The sequence below is a fragment of the Delphinus delphis genome, chromosome 15 (assembly GCF_949987515.2).
Source record: "Delphinus delphis chromosome 15, mDelDel1.2, whole genome shotgun sequence".
In the NCBI taxonomy this organism is placed as follows: domain Eukaryota; kingdom Metazoa; phylum Chordata; class Mammalia; order Artiodactyla; family Delphinidae; genus Delphinus; species Delphinus delphis.
In genome coordinates this window covers 56,924,994-56,945,897 of record NC_082697.1, presented here as the reverse complement: position 1 = coordinate 56,945,897, position 20,904 = coordinate 56,924,994, and the positions used below count along the sequence as shown (strand labels likewise).

General features: G+C 40.8%; 1 non-coding gene across 1 annotated transcript; it reads right to left on the bottom strand.

Moving 5' to 3' along the window:
• Nucleotides 1-703: 703 nt before the first annotated feature.
• On the bottom strand, nt 704-776 carry TRNAE-UUC (transfer RNA glutamic acid (anticodon UUC)). The gene has a single exon. It is a non-coding gene; the product is annotated as a tRNA-Glu (tRNA).
• Between the last annotated feature and the right edge of the window lie 20,128 nt (nt 777-20,904).

Sequence of the window (20,904 nt, the reverse complement as noted above, 5' to 3'; positions counted from 1 at the left end):
ACACAGAGTTGGAAAATTAGACACAGTCCTTGCCCTGTGGCGTCTAGTGTGGAGGACGGTTGTTAAACATAGAATGTAATGGATTCTATCATTTCAGACTGTGAAAAGAGCTATTAAGGAAAACAAAAGGGAAGGTCTCATTTAGCTGGCGGGGAGGGAGAGGTTAACCAGGAATGTCTGCTTTAAAGATACGATATACGATGAGCCCTCAAGGATGGGGCACCGTTTGCAGATGAAGAGTGAGGTGGAAGTGCATTCTCTGCAGAGGTAACAGCGTATGCAAAGGTCCTGAGGCAGGCATGAGCTTGGCACTTGGAGGAACAGAAGGGTTAGTGTAGCTGTATTAATATTGAGAGGGTCTAGGCCACAGGATGATGTTGGAGAGCTGCACTTCTTGGAGTCCAGCTAGGGAAACAGTGCAGGAGGTCCTGGCTTAGGCTGACCAAGAAGAAGCCAGTGCCTGAAGCAGCACACCCAATGAATTAGCACCTCAGCAAGTCACAAGGAAGGACCAGGAAGGAAGATGAGCCGCAGGCACAGAACAGAGCCATGAAGGTGAGCAGATTGGAGGGGATGGCCTTGGTGAGCCAGCCAGCATCGTACTGTACCCATACTAGCCCTTCCTCTCTTTTTTTGGTATATATTTTTTATTCATTTATTTTTTTATTTTTTTGGCCGTGCCACGCAGCTTGTGGGATCTCAGTTCCCCGACCAGGGATTGAACCTGGGCCCACGGCAGTGAAAGCGCCAAGTCCTAACCACTGGACCACCAGGGAATTCCCCCTTTCTTCATCCCTAATTATCTCTGTGACATTAGACCAGACTTTGGTGTTTTAGGGTCTCCCTGTCTCTTAACTGGCTGCATTTTATTCAAGTCTGCCATCGTGACCTTCAGAACACAGATCTGAGAATGTCACTCCGCAGCTTTCAGGAGAGAATTAAAACTCCTCAGGTGAGCACACCAGTCCCTTGGTGATTTGGGGCCTGCCCACCTCTCACCGCGTGACTCTCTCCATCTCCTGCAACCTATAGCACTGAAGCTCCACCATTGTTCCTTGGGATTCCATAATGCCTTGCCTTGCACTCACTGGTGGTTGACTAGATTACGCCAAAAATCTTTTCTAGCTCTGAGAACCCAAGAGAGAAGTGCAAACTCTTTTTCTGACAATAGACATAACAAGCATGAGTCAGTCACCCTGCTTCACTGTTGATCAATGACAAACCCATTGTCATGTGTGAGCTCCGTGTCAGTCCCCACTTTCATTAGAACTGTTTGCCCTCCTTTGCTGAGACACATCTGTAACATTGCTGTGTTAAGACAAGTTGCCTAGAGAGTTTCTTTTGTGTGGAGATGTGATCATAAGGTATATTGAGTTTCTGTTCTCTTCCAGGGGCTGAGGAGTGGTTGGTTACCGAGGGGTATTGGATGCCCCCAGCCTGCTCCCTCGGTCTCTCTCATTTCTGGGGAGTAGCTGGCAGTACTGCAATTGCTTTGTGAGGGAGACTTTCTCAAGGAAGGAAGCAGCGTTCATAACAGAGAGAGTGCACGAGGCAGGGGAGTGGCAGGAGACTTTGGGAGGATTTCTGAGCTGTGAATGCCAGGTTGTCAAGAGGCTGTGGAATTAACTGGAAGAAGAGCACGCTGGTTGAATTACTAGTGATGTTTGGGTTCTCTCCTGGCTCAGGTGATCCTGGTGGCCTGCACTGCCCAGTTAAATGACACGAAAGCTCTAGTATGAAAAGGAAGAGCAAAGCTCTTTGTGGAAACTGTATGTCCCACAGTCAGATCTTCTTGTGACTTAGCTCCCACTGGCTATGAAGAGCATCAGTGGAAACTTCTGAACCACGGGGGCACTTCTGATTTGCCCCCCACTGCACCTTTGTTGCTGCTCCTCGTCTGACTGCTCCCACCACCCATTCCTGGACTCTGTCCCTTGACTTCTATCTCCTCCCCCAGTTCCTCGTGGCCTCTGGCTTAGTTCGGTCTTCAGCATCCTTCAGCCAGGTTGCAGCGTTGCCTTCTGTCTGGTCTCCTAGCTTTGTTCTATTTATTCTTCTATTTGTTCTCCTTCCTCTAACCTAATCATTCCGAGTTAAGGTTCCGCCATCATACCCCTGGGTTCATAACTCCTGGTCCGGCACTTTCCTCCATCAGAAGACCTATGCGCTCTCTTATTTAACATCCGTATTGAGATGTAACTGATATACAGTAAACCACACTGTTTCAAGTGTACACTTAGAATAGTTTTTTTAAATAAATTTATTCAATTAATTTATTTATTTTGGGCTGTGTTTGGTCTTTGTTGCTGCGTGCAGGCTTTCTCTAGTTGCAGCGAGCGGGGGCTACTCTTTGTTGCGGTGCATGGGCTTCTCATTGCGGTGACTTCTCTTGCTGGGAGCATGGGCTCTAGGCGTGCAGGCTTCAGTAGTTGTGGCACTCGGGCTTCAGTAGTTGTGGCTCACAGGCTCTAGAGCGCAGGCTCAGTAGTTGTGGCGCACAGGCTTAGTTGCTCTGCAGCATGTGGGATCTTCCCAGACCAGGGCTCGAACCCGTGTCCCGTGCATTGGCAGGTGGATTCTTAACCACTGCACCACCAGGGAAGCCCACAGTTAGAATAGTTCTGACATGCATATCCACCTGTGAAACCATCACCACAATTCAGATCATGAGCACATGAATCCCCCCCAAAGTTTCCTCTTGTCCCTTTGCAATCCCCTCCATGCTCCCTCCCTCCCATCCTCAGGAAAACACTGGTCATTATAGGTTAGTTTGCATCTTCTATGATTTTAGATCAATAGAATCATACAGTGTGTGCTCTTTTTTTGTCTTACTTCTTTCACTTGGCATAGTTATTTTTGAGATTCATTGTTGCTGTTGAAGATCTCAAAAGTTCATTGCCTTTTATTGCTGCACAGCATTGCATCCTATGGGTAAGAGATTTAGCACAATGTGTTCATCCAGTCACCTGTTGATGGACAGCTGGGTTGTTCTTGGTTTGGAGCTATTGTATAGGAAGATGCTATGAACATTCATCTACAAGTCTTTGTATGGATATACATTTTTATTTCTTTTGAATAAATACCTAGATGTGGAATGGCTGGGTCGTATGGTAATATATTATCTTTGAGTAGATCTTGAACAATTAGATATTGTGTTGTAGGAAAGGATGATACCTGTGAACTTCTACGTATAGTTGTGGGATGCCTCCAAGTGCATATCATGGAACCACAAAACGTATACTTTCTTCTTTCTTTATCCTTCCCTCAACCCCACAGGTTTCTGCCTTGCTGGCTTCTTGCCTTCAAAACAGTTTATGAAGGAAGAATCCAACTTTTCTTCATGTCTCAAGATATTGTGTGTACTTGGAGGCGTCCTCCAAGTAATGGCTGTCTCTCCATGGTTCCAGGTTAACATTATAAGAGACCACGTTGGTTTCCAAAGGGTGGGACAGGCTCACTGCGTATTTATCCTGTTACAGGAATCAGAAAGGAAAATATGCATCCCTTTTGTAAGCATCTTCAAATCTGACCACCTTCTCCACGCAGCAAATATTCAATAGGTCAGTGACAGCTCTGGAGCCAGACCACCTGGATTTGAATCCTGGTTTGTGTCATTCTCTAGATACGGGACTTTGTGCAAGTTACGTAACTTCTTGTGTCTCAGTTTCCTCTTGGACACAACAACATGGTCTGCTCAACAACTTAGCAGACCATGGGGTCTTTCTGAGGGTTAAAGGTGGAAAGCATAGCGCCTGGCACATAGTAAGTTCTCTTGAAATGATATCTATTATTGTCATTATCCAGTCTCCTTCCAGCCTAAGCTGTCATCACTGTGGCAACCCATGTAACAAAAGGGATCAGAGGTGAGTTCACCTTTGATGCTCCCACCATTCCATTCAGCACTCTGCTTTGAAGATGCCTTGTTAGTCTATATTTTTCATAATCAATGGCCCTAAGCACCTGTTTGAAGGATGAATGGAAATAACACAGGTATGTTAAAGCAATTAGTTGGGACCACAGAAACGCCCAAAGAAATAACATTAGTCATTATGTTAGTGCATGGGCATTCATGGCCATTTTCCTTGAGATAATGTCAAATGTCTGCCAGAATGTTGGTGAGTAGGGGGGACACTGCAGGAAAAAAAGCAAGATTTTCCCCCATACCGATCGTGTTTTATGAATAGTGAACCTCGATACAAATAATGTTATACCCAGGTAACCCTGACTTATTAATATTCTTCAGCACACGGCACCTCTGTGAACTTCACCAAGTTCAATGATACGGTGAGGCTTTGGAAATACCCAGCTGAGTAGGCTGGCTTTTAGGAAAGATGAGCCTTTTGAGCTCTGTCTTCTCTTCATGGTTTTCTGTATCCTCCACAGTTGGGCAGTCTGCTTCCCCTTCTCTCACCTGCTTCCTCATGCTTTTTCTTGTCTCCTTCTTCAGTTGGGTGCAAAGTGTGACATAATTCGCCTCCAACGCAGACCTCAGAGGCTACAGTTTGCTTTGAGCAATGTTGGCGACATTGTTTTTTGGATCCTCTGTTGTATTTTGATGTTGAGGTTGCTGGTGCAATCTCTACTCCTCACTGGGGATTTGAATAAGCAAGGCTGGTGTAAAAATAACCACTGGTATATGAACATCATGTCATATTTGTATAACGAAGGGCAGGGGTTTTATTTCATTTGAGATTCTCCCAAGAAAGGAAAAGGTTACAAATAGTTCCAGAGAGGCATTTTCAATGCAGGAACGGGATCAATGACTTAGATCCCTTGATCGTCTAGTCAAGGAGCAGTGAGATGCTATGGAATGAATTGGGGTTTATAGCCGAACCAGATTCCAATTCCATCCTTAGCTACCCACCAACACAATGGGGAGGCTAGTCCCTCGTCCCCAGAATTTGGGGTTTAGAGGCTTATGGATGTCAAGTGCGTGCCACTCAAGGAAGCTGGACACCTTCACCTCCATCCACTGGGGCAAAGCATACTTTCTCCCTTCCTGAGGTCGTTTCTCTCAGCTGCCCAGTGTAGGGACAGAGCCCAGACATCCTAGAAGCAGACCTCACGAGAGCAGGGTTCACTCTGGTTCCCTGGCCCTGCTGCATAGTGGATATTTCATAAATAAATGGTTGAAGAGTACCAGGATCTAGGATCAGGCTGAGATTGTAATGTGCCTTGCTGGTACTTATGGGAGTACATGAGGATTTTTTTTTTTAAAGCTGTTTCAGTCCTAATTAAGACCGTGCTTGGGGCTTCCCTAGTGGTGCAGTGGTTGAGAATCTGCCTGCTAATGCAGGGGACACGGGTTCGAGCCCTGCTCTGGGAGGATCCCACATGCCGCGGAGCAACTAGGCCCGTGAGCCACGACCGCTGAGCCTGCGCGTCTGGAGCCTGTGCTCCGCAACAAGAGAGGCCGCGATAGTGAGAGGCCCACACACCGCAATGAAGAGTGGGCCCCGCTTGCCACAACTAGAGAAAGCCCTCACACAGAAACGAAGACCCAACACAGCAAAAGTAAGTTAATTAATTAATAAACTCCTACCCCCAACATCTTCTTTAAAAAAAAAAGACCGTGCTTGATTGAAATTCACAACCTCCCAAGCACATCTCACTGTTCCTACTTCCCCTTTGCAGGTTCCTCGCGACAGCTTGTCTCGCTCTTGTTCTTGACAGCTCTGTGTCTGGCTGAAATGGGTTCAGCCCAGCCTCCCTCTGCCTCTAACCTGGGTAATTAACTTCAGTCCAAGCTGCAGCTCATTATCTCCCTGCAGGTACTAACTGAAGCAGAGCTGACCTCTTAGGAGCTCATTAGTCAGATGCCAGAGGTAGAATGTAGACTAGGATCGCTGGGGCCTCCGTGACAGTGCCGTGGACCAGAGGCCTCTCTGTTGGAGTACTTTACATCAGTTTAAAGAATAAAATAGCAATGACCTGTCATGTCTTGGATATCTCCCTATAGGATGCTTTCTTGCCAAACTTTACCTTGGCATGGTGCCACCCACTTGTATTTAGGGACCAAAATACAAGTTGAGAAATAACCCGTAAACTGTTTCCGTGTTCGCTCGAAGGCTGTTGTGGACAGCCACGCTCATTACTTAACACAGGGCCCTCCCTCTGAGAAGCCCTCGAGAAAGTCTTTTCGGCTTTCGGTACGAGAGACGGTTGTACATTTGCAGGGCAGCTGATAGTGGAGAAGTGCAGCTCAGTGCAATGAGAAGCGGGCAGGTCTTGGAGAGATCAGACCTGGATGTGAATTTCCTCCTTAGCACTTTCTATCTCTCAGCTCTCAGGTTGGGTACCTCTTTCAGTTTCCAACGCAGAAGATAATACTTAGCTTGCATTTTGTTGTGAGGATTAGATGAGGTAATATATACAGAAGCCCGGTACTGAGTTTGTACATGATTGATGGTCAGTGCCACTGTTGTTTGCTTCTGTGTATAGACATGAAACTCATAACTGTCTTTGCCTCTTCTAGATGCTGGGAGGTACAGAAGCAAATCTCCAGCAAATGTCTAGGACTCCTTGGTGTGGATTTTGCGTAACAAATCTTGCTCCTGGTTCTCTCTCCCTTTATTGTTTATTCTGTTGGGGTGTTTTCTGTTTGCATATTTTAATTAATTGGTTATAATTTATTATACCTGAAGTATTGCATATATCTTTCATACCTGCCTCAAATCCTGTTTGGAATAAGCTGAGATAGAAACATTCTAATACAAAATGAAAGAAAGAAAGAAAGAAAGGAAGAAAGAAAGAAAGGGAGAGAGAGAGAAAGGGGGAGAGGGAGGGAGAGCGGGAGGGAAAGAAAGGAAGGAAGGAAGGAAGGAAGGAAGAAAGAAAGAAAGAAAGAAGGAAGGAAAGAAAGAAAGGAAGAAAGAAAGAAAGAAAGAAAGAAAGAAAGGAAGAAAGAAAGGGAGAGAGAGAGAGGGGGAGAGAGGGAGGGAGAGCAGGAGGGAAAGAAAGGAAGGAAGGAAGGAAGGAAGGAAGAAAGAAAGAAAGAAAGAAAGAAAGAAAGAAAGAAAGAAAGAAGGAAAGAAAGAAATAAAGGAAGAAAGGGAGAGAGAGAGAGAGAGGGAGAGAGGGAGAGAGGGAGAGAGGAAGGGAAAGAAAGGAAGGAAGGAAGGAAAGAAAGAAAGAAAGAAAGAAAGACCTTAGCAACCTCTGACATTCAATTTTAAGTGATCAATTTTAAAAATCTGAAGGAAAAATATCAATATAGAGGCTATCAAGAAAATGATTAATGCTCACTCTAAAAATGGAAGGTATCTTTTGGAAATTAACCCATTATCCGATACCTAGTTTGCAAATATTTTTTCCATTTCTCACGTTGCCTTTTTATCCTACTGATTATTTCATTTGATATGCAGAAGCTTTTTAGCTTGATGTACTCCTACTTGTCTATTTTTGCTTTTGTTGCCTGTGCTTTTCTAATAACCCGATTAAAAAGTGGACAAAAGACTTGAATAGACATTTCTCCAAAGAAGACATATAAATGGCCAACGAGTACAGGAAAAGATGTTCAATGTCACTAATCAACAGGGAAATGCAAATCAAAACCACAATGAGACACCACTTCACACCTGTTAGAATGCCTGTCATTAAAAAAAAAAAGACAGCAAGTGTTGACAAGTTTGTGGAAAAATTAGAACCCCTGGTCCACTATTGGTAGGAATGCAAAATGGTGTGGTCACTATGAAAAACAGTATGGAGGTTCCTCAAAAAGTAGCCAAGACATGGAAGCAGCCTAAGTGTCCAAGGATGGATGAATGGATAAAGAAGATGTGGTACATATATACAATGGAATATTACTCAGCCATAAAAGAGAATGAACTAATGCCATTGGCAGCAATGTGGATGGACCTAGAGATTATCATACTAAGTGAAGTAAGTCAGACAGAAAAGACAAATATCATATGATATTACTTATATGTGGAATCTAAAAAGGATGATACAAATGAACTTATTTACAAAACAGAAACAGACTTACAGACATAAAAAACAAACTTACGGTTACCAAAGGGGGAGGGTGGGGGGCAGAGATAAATTAGGAGGTTGGGCTTAACAGATACACACTATTATATATAAAATAGATAATCAACAAGGACCTACTGTATAGCACAGGGAACTCTACTCAATATTCTGTAATAACCTGTATGGGAAAAGAATTTGAAAGAGTGAATATATGTCTATGTATAACTGAACCTGTTTGCTGTACACCTGAAACTAACATTGTAAATCAACTATATCCCAATATACAATTAAAAATTAAATTTTAAAAAATTTTAAAGAAAAAAAGTTAAAAATAGAACTACTACATGATCCTGCAATCCCATTTCTGGATATTTATTCAAAAGAATTGAAATCAGGATCTAAAGCGATATTAGCACTCCCATGTTCATTGCAGCCTTATTCACAATAGCCAAAATGTGGGAAATGACCTATTGTCCAATTGATGGATGAATGGATAATGAAAATGTGGTCTATACATGCAATAGAATATTATCCCACCTGGAAAAAGAAGAAAATCTTGCAATGTGTGACAACATAAATGAACATTGAGGACATTATGCTAAGTGAATTAAACCAGTCACAGAACAACAAACACTATATGACTCCGTTTACATGAACTGTCTAAAAGAGTCAAACTCAAGCAAAGAATAGCATGGTGGTTGCCAGGGCCCGGGGAGGGGGAAATGGAGAGCCGCTGATCAATAGGTATAAACTTTCAGTCATGCAAGATGAATAAGTCCTAAAGATCTGCTGTACAACACAGTGTCTATACACGACTATACTGAATGTATCCTGAAAAAAATCTCTCAAGGTGGTAGATCTTATACTCAGTGTTCTTACCACAGTAAAATTTAAACAAAGAAGAAGGTGTCCGCCTTTTATTTCTTCTTTCCCATTAGGGGGTTCAGGATACATCTCCCTATTGTCTCCCTTAACATTTTTATTTCTTGGAAACATATTATTATTATTATTATTATTGCAGTACGCGGGCCTCTCACTGTTGTGGCCTCTCCCGTTGCGGAGCACAGGCTCCGGACGCGCAGGCTCAGCGGCCATGGCTCACGGGCCCAGCCGCTCCGCGGCATGTGGGATCTTCCCGGACCGGGGCACGAACCCGCGTCCCCTGCATCGGCAGGCGGACTCTCAACCACTGCGCCACCAGGGAAGCCTGGAAACATATTATTTGATACAAGTTGAGCCAAGTGTCAAAGTTTTTAAATCAAAGTTGTTTGGCTCCTGTTCTTACTCATCCATTCTCCTCATTTCCTTCTTTTTGGGCGAGATTCCTTTCATATACACACATTACAGTCCCATCATGGTAGACGCCTAGTACTCTCCCAGCTACCAAATTCATCCAGAGGTTGGATTAGCCCTGGGGGATCCTGGACAGGTCACTTACCCTTTCTGAGCTCATCTTCCTTAACTTCACCCTCATCACCTGTAAAATGAAGCGGATAATTTCTTCCCTGTAGACTACTCATACTAAAGGCAAAAATATGTTTGAGACTATCTGGCAGGTGCTCAATAACATATTATTTTCCTTTCTCTCAGTTTCCAAATCCTGGATGAACCCAACTGCAGAATTTCAAACCTGATCTTGTTTGAAACACCTGTTCCTCCTTGCCTGCTCTCCAGTCATTACTGGGTAAGCTCGATGTCTTTCCAACGCTAACACTCTGGATCAGTTCCCATTGTACTAAACTAATTTCTGCTGAAATTATATGATGATAAGTTGTGTTTCAAATAAGTCAGCTTGGTCATCATTTGGCTGTCTAGATGTCTGCAACGCTGGCCTCTACTGTACGGAAGCATAGCCCCCGACTGGGGTCCATCCAGCCCAGAAAGCTATCTCTGATGGACACAGGGAGATTTACAGCCTTGTACTGTCTTGAATCCACAATGCCTAACTCTTTCATTATAATACTCAGGATAAGTAATATCGAGCACTTAGGCATAGTGCTAAGCCTATGCATTTTACATGCATAATCTCTTTTACCCCTTGTGTTTGTTTTCTATTGCTATGTAACAAATGACCACACATTTAGTGGCTTAAAACAACAAGCATGCATTCTCTCCTGTCTCCCATGGACTAGGATTCCAGGCCTGAGTCAGCTGGTTCCCCTACTCAGGGTTTCTACTCAAGGCTGCGCTCAAGGTATTGGGCCATGCTGCCTTCCTATTTGGAGGCTTGACTGGGGAAGAGCTCACTTCCTATTTCCCTGAGGTCATTTGGAGGAAGTCATTTTCTTGTAGTTGTAGGATTGATGTCCCTCTTTCCTTGCCACCTGTCAGCCAGGGACTTCTTTAAGGTCCAAGAACCTGTTCTCTAATGTCTATCACGGTCCCTTCCTGTCATAAAAGAGCAGCTTAATTCTCCAAGATGAGCAGGAGAATCTCTAGCTCCAGTTGGCTGGACCTGTTGGACCACATACATTTTATTTTTTTTAATAAATAGTACAGTTTTAGATTGGTTCCTTTTTTATGTATTAGATGGTGACTTAGATAACGTAACACAATCACAGGGGTGACAATCCCATCCCCTTTGCCATGTTCTGTTGCATAGAAGCAAGTCACATCTTCTTCCTCACTCAAGGGAAGAGATTCTGCAAGGGCGTGGATGCCAGGAGGTGGGAATCATGGGGTCATCTTGGAATTCTGCTCGCCATACTCTTCATCACTACTCTCTACGGTGGGTATTTTTATGACACTCCTTGTACACAGCAGGCACTGAGGCTTAAATACCTGCCGAGGTTGCTCAGCCATCTCAGTCCTAAGCAGTAGCCTAAGAACAGTTTAGTGCGTGTTATAAACAGTGTCTAGGAATTCCAGGGTGTTTCCACCCCTGCCTGTGGGTAGAAAGTTAAAGGATGGAGAGCCTTGATCTTAACTCTGTAACTCGGGAGCTCTTTTGTGTAAACAATGTTTGCACAGTATCTTAGCCAATGTTTGCACAGTATCTTAGCTACAGCCCATGTATCCTGGCCTTTATTTCAACTTTGTAAGGACTGGCACTTAATCCGATCAAAGTTTGGAAGCTTATTTCTCAACTAAAGCAAACGCCAAGAAGTCAAATAAAACAGCAAAGGTTTTAAACTTTTTCTTCAGTTTCTAAAATGAAAAACCATATGGAAAGGAAAAAGTAGTTCATCTGGGATTTAAACCACTTGAGGGTAGTGGTTTTATATTAAACTGTAACCGGACTGAAAAAAAAAAAAAAAGAAGGCAAAGGATTTGCTTAAGGCCACAGAGAACTAGTAAAGGGCCAGAGCCAGTGCTGACAGCAGACCGAGCAGACACAGCTTGCCTGCTTGCGTTTTTTCTTTTTTAATTTTATTGGACTAGAGTTGATTTACAGTGTTGTGTTAGTTTCTGCTGTACAGCAAAGTGAATCCGTTATACATGTACATATATCCAGTCTTTTTTAGATTCTTTTCCCATATAGGTCATTACAGAGTATTGAGTTGAGTGAGTTCCCTGTACTATACAGTAGGTCCTTATTAGTTATCTATTTTATATATAGCAGTATGTATATGTCAATCCCAGTCTCCCAGTTTATCCCCCCCTTCCCCCCTTGGTAACCATAAGCTTGCTTTCTTAATTCATTCCTTCTTTCTTTCTTTCTTTCTCCCTTTATTTTATTTTCTTACCTTGAATCCATCGCCCTTTCCATCCATTTGGCAACAAAACCTCATTTTCCTTTGGATAACACCTCTTCTCTCCTCTCAGTCACTGTGATTCAGGTTGAGCTGGTCCTTCCTAGGGATCTATAGAAATGACCAAACAATTTAGGCTTGACCAATCAGAGGAATGCAACTTCATGACCACAGTGATGGTTGAAAGTAGGCATAGAACCCAAGTTAAGTCAATAAGAGTTCGTGAGACTCTGCCCTAAAGCTTTTTCTGGAATTATTAAGGAAGGCAGGCTATCTTTCTGATTAGGTCGTTAAAGAGCTGGGATGGGAGTCAGGAGCAGCTGGGGACCATCCCCCATCATATGCAGAGAGTCATCTTGAGAATAAAGCCAATACAGAGAAAAGTATGTAGAGAGAGACTCCTGGTGTCGCTGAGCACCTTGATTGAGCCATGCCTGAAGTTAGTGCAACTCCTAGAATTTGAAGACAATACATTTTTAAGCCAATACATTTTTGTTCCACTCCTTAACCTAATTTGAGACGCTTTCTAACATGACCAACTAAATGAATCCTAACTGAGACACTCTCCTGACTTTTATTTTAGGGCTCTATCCCTTGCATTTGTGATTTAAAAACTCACTGACAGTTAAAGACTTCAGAGCCCCACTCTCTTCTGTAATAATGTTAGAGCTTTCCATCCTAGCTCCGTAGTCATCTTAGTCACCCTTTTCTCTGTAGCCTGAATGTAATAGGACTTTCTTGACATCAAATGAAAAGGTGTCAAGTCACTGAGCTATTCCAGTGGGTTGGAAAGATGCTTGGGTGAATTAAACTTTTTCTCCTAAAATTGACCAATGTTTATCAGACCCTTTGGCCCCAAAGGGAGCCGAACTATGGGGCAGGTGTCTTCCAGAAGTAAAGTGCATATAATTACTGAATTCTTCTCTGGGTCTCAGTTACCAGCTACACGTCCCTCATTTTTCACAAGTACAGAAGATGGATTATTTTCCTTAAGCATGTTACCTGCATTTGGCATGAGTAACTTCAGTTCTGTCTCTTTTCCAAAATGGTTATCTGTAAAATTGGAGTGATGGGTCAGGATTCTAAGGCACAAAGCCAGAGAAGGTGGCGATTCCCCTCACAAATCACTGTGAAAGAACAAAGGCTTAGAAAGCAATGACTTGGCTTAGGTTTTTATTGTTTTATTGATCAAAATTGTATTGGGACATGATGATCCAATTCCAGCCTTTAAGAGCTGCCATCAATCACCATTATCTGAGAAACGAGAGCGTAAGCTTTATGCTCGCAGGTAATCAAATGATTATATGATATCGGCACATGGTACTGGGAGAAAAATGGGCCTTAGAGCACAAAACTGGGTTCAAATTTCGCTTATGCTAATCTCCAGCTGATGCTCCTAAGGATTAATTTATGGAAGCCCTCATAAAAGGAGATAATACTTATTTCATAAGTTATTTGGTCAAACCTGTAAAGTAAGAACAGGGTTTCAAAATTGAGTTACCCTGACTTTAATGAATAAGCCCATAACTATTTCTAGTTTATAAGACTATTGCCTTGCATTAAAAACAGCCGGACTCTTACAATTCCAGGTAAGATGGGGTAAGTACACAGTACCCTGCCTCTCTGGCTGAATAGAGTGACAAAGCCTAGGCATAATGTAGGGATCAGGTTTTGAGAACTCTGAAAAGTAAAAAGTGGCAGGCAGATGTGAGGATAGACTATAATAGGAAGTACCACAAAATCATCTGTAAGTTTAGCATGTTTTTCCTCTGGAGTCCCCTAGCGTGGGCTCAAAGTAGCCCCAAAACCAAGATGTGAGCATCAGTGAAGACAGAGAGAGCTCCAGGAGAAGACCTTTAAGTCGAGCTCTAGGGACAGGAAAGGGGGGATCTGGGCAGCAGCAGCAACAGAGAGCTTAAAGCTCTTGAGAAGGAAATTTCCTTTCTGATTGAAGAAGCCGTGGTTCTAAGAAAGTAAAAAAAAAAACTTGCTCTTTTCCCCTCTATCCTCATACTACCATACATGGGAGTGTTCAGCAGAGTGAGAGAAATAAAGCCCAGCTTCTGGATGGAGGAGCAAAATGGGGGGAACCAAGAAATCAAGAAGTATTGGGAAGATCACAGAGGGATAGAAGCTCAGGAAAACATCTCCATAATGTTGTTTGAACTACTGGGCTCAGTTGTGAGCAGCACATGTGTGGATCTGGTTCTTTCCAGTGAAATAGACCACTGGCTAAATCCCAGACTGACTAATGGGTGGCTCACGCAAGAGTCAAATCCAAATAACACTGCAAAGGCTTTAAAAGCGGAGGTTACACTGAAACAACAACCAAGAAAAGGGCAGTAGGAACTTGTAGCCTCAACCCAACAAGCTCAGTTGTTCATTAAAACAAAATTATCAACATCCTCAATAAGATTTAAACAACATTCAGTCTTGTAAAATAATATGAGGATACAATCCAAAATTACTCAGTTATGAAGAATCAAGAAAAACTCAACTTACATGGGAAAAGACAGTCCAACAGATGACACAGATGTTAGGATTATCTGGAGAAGACATTAAAGCATCTATGACAAACAATGCTCTTTTAGGCACACATTCTTGAAATGAATGAACCTATTAAAAGTTGCAGCAAAGAAACAGAAGGTATAAATAAGAACCAAATGGAAATTTTGGAACTGAAAAAATATAATAACAAAAATAAACAAGCTCAATGAAAGGATGCAATAGCAGAATGAAAATTAACAAAGGACAGAGTCGGATAGATTAGTAGGAATTATCCAATCCAAACAACAGAGAGATAAGAATTTAAAAAACTGAACACAGTCTCAGAGACAATACATTCATGTCATGGAGAACAGAAGAAAGAGTATGGAGTGGGAAAAGATATTTCAAATAATAATTGCCCACATAAATGTACCGAAGCTTGGTGAACCTCAAAAAGGATAAACCCAAAAACTTCTTAGCCAGACAGATATCATAGTCAAACTTCAGAAAATTAAAGACAAAGAAAAATCTTCAATGCAGCCATTGGAGGAAAATGTGTATTATTTATAAGGGAAAAACTTAAATGTCTATGAATTTCTCATCAGAAACAGTGGAGGTCAAAAGAAAGTAGAATAACATTTTTAATGTGCAAAAAAAAGGCTGTCAAACTCAGAATTTGATATACAAAGAAAATATCCTACAAGAATGAAAGTAAAATAAAGACTTCCTTCTACGAAGGAAGTAAAATAAATATACAAAGAAATAAATAAAATAAATAAATAAAATAAATATACAAAGAAAATATCCTACAAGAATGAAAGTAAAATAAAGACTTCCTTCTACAAAGGAAAAGTAAGAGAATTTGTTGCAGCAGATCTTCTCTAAAAGAATTGGTAAAGGAAACTTTGGGCTAAAGGAAATTACAGCAGAAAGAAATTTGGAATATTGGTAAAGAAGGAAGAACAACAGAAGTGGTGAATCGGTAAATACAATAGACTACTCTTCTCCTCTTGAGTTCTTTAAAATAAATTTTTTTTTAATTCAAAAGAAGTGAATTCATTTAATGTTACCTGTATAAAATCTTAGCTTAATTGCAGAAAAAGGTTAGATGTTTAGAAATGCCTATAGTTATTATAAATATTCACAGAGATTTCCAAGTGGCAAGAAAGATACCAACCATGTGGTGGGTCTCACGAATAGTTCACACTCTTTTTTTTCTGTTTTGACCCACCAAATGGGTTTTGTCCAACCCCAAGCCATGGGTATGCCCATAAAATAGATTCATTGAAAGCAAATATAATAACATTGTCTAGTGGGATTTTTGATGTATGTAAATGTAATATATAAGACAGTAATACCAACATAAGGAGGAAGGGGGAAAGGCCTGTATGGCAGTAATATTTCTAAATTTCACTTGAAGTGGTAAAAACTGAATCTAAATGAACTGTGAAAAGTTAGCATTTTTAAAGAAATCACTACCAAAAAAAAATTATACAAGCAATATGGTCAAAATCACAATTTATAAAGTGGGGAGGGGTAATATAGGGGTAGAGGATTAAGAGGCACAAACTATTATGTATAAAATAAGCTACGAGGATATATTATACAACGCAGGGAATATAGCCAATATTTTATAATAAATATAAATGGAGTATATAACCTTTAAAATTGTGAATCACTATATTGTACACCTGTAACATATAATATTGTACATCAACTATACTTCAATTTTTTAAAAACACAATTTATAAACTAAAATGGGATGCTAAGAGAGGTTCAAAGGAAACCTCAAGGAAAAGTAGAAAATATCTGGAACTGAATGAAAATAAAATACAGCATATAACAACTTATGGGGTAGAAACAGAGTAGTGCTTACAGGGAAGTTTATAACATTAAATGCCTACATTAAAAAAGAAAAAAGACCTCAAATCAACATTCTGAGACTCCACTTTAAGATATCTGAAAATAATGAGCGAGCTATCCCCAGGCAAAGAGCACAGTGTTACTATATTTGCTTCCAACAAGGAAATGATTAAGGGTAGCAATCAATGGACTTGAGAACAGAAAAGGAGTAAGGAAACAATGAAACCAGAAGATGCTGTTCTTTGAAAAAAATCAATGCATTTGAAAAATCTCCAACAAGACTGGAAAATAAAAATATGAAAAGACACAAATTACCAATGTTAGCACTGAGGGGCTAACACTACAGACCCTGCAGCTATTAAAAGGCTAAGATTGGAACCCTACAAACAACTCTATACATGTAAATTTGAGCACTTAGATGAAACAAACCAATCCCTTAAAAAGTACAAACTATCAGACTCACCAAGATAAGACAGATAACCTGAATGGACATAGGTGCCACAGGGAAAAGAAAAAAAAGAAAGAAAGAAAGAATAAAGAAAGCCTTCCAAAAAATAATCTCTTGACCCAAATCTAAAATTTATGTGAAAAGTCAAAAGACCTTGAATAGCCAAAATAATTTGAAAACAAAGAATAAAATTAGAGGAACCATATCACCCAGTTTTAAGACTTACTATAAGAAAGTACAATAATCAACACAGTATGAAATTGGCAAACGGATTGGCATACATAGATCAATGGGAGAGAATAGAGAGTTCAGAAATAGACCAACATAAATGTGTCCAATTGAATTTTGGAAAGGTGAAAAAGAGACTCAGTGGAAAAAGATACTTTTCCAACAAATGGTATTGGAAAAATCGGACATGCATGTGCAAAAAAAAGATCCTTGACCTGCACATCACATCTTATACAAAAATTAACTTAAAGTGAATTATAGATCTAGGTGTAAAATGCAAAACTATAAAGATTTTAGAGGAAGATTATAGAGGAAGATATTCATAATCTGGGGTTAGACAAAGAGTTAATAGACATGATGCTAAAAGTTCACACCATAAAAGACAAGTTGATAAACTGAACCTCATCAAAATTTAAAACTTCTGTCCTGTGAAAGATGCTGTTAAGAGAATGAAAATACAAACTTACAGACGGGGTGAAAGCTTGCCAATCATGTAATCAAGAAAGGACCTGTAATTGGACAAAAACAGAAATATAGATCAATGGAACAGGATAGAAAGCCCAGAGATAAACCCACGCACATATGGTCACCTTATCTTTGGTAAAGGAGGCAAGAATATACAATGGAGAAAAGACAGCCTCTTCAATAAGTGGTGCTGGGAAAACTGGACAGCTACATGTAAAAGAATGAAATTAGAACACTCCCTAACACCGTACACAAAAATAAACTCAAAATGTATTAAAGACCCAAATGTAAGGCCAGACATTATAAAACTCTTAGAGGAAATCATAGGCAGAACACTCTGTGACATAAATCACAGCAAGATTTTTTTGACCCACCTCCTAGAGAAATGGAAATAAAAGCAAAAATAAACAAATGGGACCTAATGAAACTTAAAAGCTTTTGTACAACAGAGGAAACCATAGACAAGCTGAAAAGACAACCCACAGAATGGGAGAAAATATTTGCAAATGAAGCAACTGACAAAGGATTAATCTCCAAAATTTACAAGCAGCTCACGCAGCTCAATATCAAAAAAAGAAACAACCCAATCCAAAAATGGGTAGAAGACGTAAAGAGACATTTCTCCAAAGAAGATATACAGACTGCCAACAAACACATGAAAGAATGCTCAACATCACTAATCATTAGAGAAATGCAAATCAAAAGCACAATTGGATATCATCTCACACCAGTCAGAATGGCCATCATCAAAAAATCTAGAAACAATAAATGCTGGAGAGGGTGTGGAGAAAAGGGAACCTTCTTGCACTGTTGGTGGGAATGTAAATTGATACAGCCACTATGGAGAACAGTATGGAGGTTCCTTAAAAAACTAAAAATAGAACTACCATACGACCCAGCAATCCCACTACTGTGCATATACCCTGAGAAAACCATAATTCAAAAAGAGTCATGTACCACAATGTTCATTGCAGCTCTATTTACAATAGCCAGGACATAGAAGCAACCTAAGTGCCCATTGACAGATGAATGGATAAAGAAGATGTGGCATATATATACAATGGAATATTACTCAGCCATAAAAAGAAATGAAATTGAGTTGTTTGTAGTGAGGTGGATGGACGTAGAGTCTGTCATACAGAGTGAAGTAAGTCAGAAAGAGAAAAACAACAAATACAGTATGCTAACACATATATGTGGAATCTAAAAAAAGGAAAGAAAATGATCATGAAGAACCTAGGGGCAAGATGGGAATAAAGACTCAGACCTACTGGAGAATGGACTTGAGGACACAGGGAGGGGGAAGGGTAAGCTGGGACAAAGTGAGAGGGTGGCATGGACATATATACACTGCCAAATGTAAAACAGATAGCTAGTGGGAAGCAGCCGCATAGCACAGGGAGATCAGCTTGGTGCTTTGTGACCACCTAGAGGGATGGGATAGGGAGGGTAGGAGGGAGGGAGACACAAGAAGGAAGAGATATGGGGATATATTTATATGTATAGCTGATTCACTTTGTTATAAAGCAGAAACTAACACACTGTTGTAAAGCAATTATACTCTGAAAAGATGTTAAGAAAAAAGAAAAAAGAAATGACCTGTATCCAGAATATATAAAGAACTCTCAAACTCAACTGTCAAAAAACAATCCAGTTACAAAATGGGCAAAAGATTTGAACAGATACTTTACTGAAGAGGGTAGATGGAAGGCAAATAAGCGCATGAAAAGATATTTAACGCTATTAGCCGTTAGGGAAATTCAACTTAAAACCATGATGAGATACTACTAAACACCTATTCAGATGGCTAAAGTAGATAACTGCCAATATCAAACACTGGATTCCCACAAACTGATTAGAACTCTCATACTTTGCTAGTGCAAATGGAAATTATTTTGGCAAACAGGGTGGTAGATCTTAATGAACTTAAATGCATACTTAGCATATGACCCAGAGTTCCCACTCCTGGACACTTATCCTAGAGAAATGAAAACTTATATTCACACAAAACCCTGTTCATGAATATTTAGGTGGAGCTCCGTTCATAATGGCCAAAACCTAAACAACGCAAATGTTATTCAATGAATGAACAGATAAACTGGGTGGTACATCCACTCATACTGGGATACTACTTAGCAACAAAAAGAAGTGAACTACATGCAACGGGCCAGTTTCAGAATGTAACATACTATATGATTCTCTTTATATGACATTCTCCAGAAGACAAAGCTACAGGGATGGAGAACAGATGAGTGGTTGCCAGGATTAGGGGTAGGAAGAGGGTGGGATATGAAAGCATGAATGAATTTGGGGCAGATGATAGGTCTGTTATGTATATTGATCATTATGAGCTGAATGCTTGTGTCCCCCCACCAAATTCATATGTTGAAGTCCTAACCCCCAATGTGATGGTATTTGGAGGTGAATTTAATTTTAAAAAAGTGTAAATTTAAAGAGCAATTGACTATATCACCTGTCATGGAGAAGGACGGAAATGATGAGAATTCTGCTTCTGGAAATACCTAAACAAGAGAAAAATATAGTATGACCAATAGCAAACATTTACTGAACACGTTCTTAGCAAGAAGTGCAATGTTACACCATTTTATCTAATTTAATCTTCCTAACAACACTAAGATATTGGTCCCCTTATTATCCCCATTTTGCAGATAAGAGAAACTGAGGCCCACATTAGATGGCTTGCCCAAATCCATGGCTAGCTAGGAAGTGGAGCAGTTGGTATTTGAACTGAGGTCTCACAGACTCTAGGGACTGGGCTTTGTGCCAACCACATTCTACCCCTTCTAGGGCTCCAGTATTCTGCTTTTCTCATTTTAAAATCCTGCATGTAAACTAGGGATGGTCTTGCCACTAGTAAACATCATCTCTGCTTTGTGATAAGTGCTTGTCTCACCACTGACATCTGGTCCATGAGAAGTGCAAACTCTGGCTGAGGAAGTTCTCCTATATTGATTTCCCTTGTTTTCTTTCTTTAATGCGGCTGTTAAGTTCATTTTAACAATGTAATCCATCATGAGACAGCCAAACCTGAGTTTTATTGATGCAACAATTAATTAGTTGGCTGCCCAGTCCTGCGAAGTTTATTCTGGATGAATGGCTGGCCTGGCAGGGAGAACCATGATACAAACCCAGCAGACGAGCTGAATATACTGCTGACTTGATCACTCTTGAGGTGTTATCAGGGGCCAGTCCCCCGCCTTGCATCTGGGCTGGCTGGTGGCTGACACTACATCAAGAGCTGTTGAGGGTACCACCTTCATCAGCAACAAAGCTGGGGGCTGGTTATTCCTGGTCTTTTCCAAGCTGGGTTCTTGGGCCACATTAGAAAAAGATCTGTGACCTCGTAAGTTTAGGATTTACCCTCATACTGGAGTAAGGCTGTGCTGTGTAGTGGACAAGAGAGAGAGGGTCACACTGCTTGGGATTCAATGGTTGACCCTTACTAGCTGGGACAGTGGACCAGTCGTCCTTTTTAATAGCTTTGTTAAGATTTAATTTATGTACCGTGCAATTCATCCATTATAAGTCTACAATTCAATGATATTCAGTATATTTACAGAATTGTGCAACCATAACCACGCTCTAATTTTAGAATATTCCCATCACCCCAAAAGGAGCCTCACACCCATTTGCAGTCATTCCCAATCTCCCACTCCATCACCCTCATCCCTGAGGCAACTAGCTAATCTACTTTTTGTCTCAAAAATTTTGCCTTTTCTGAAAAATTAATAT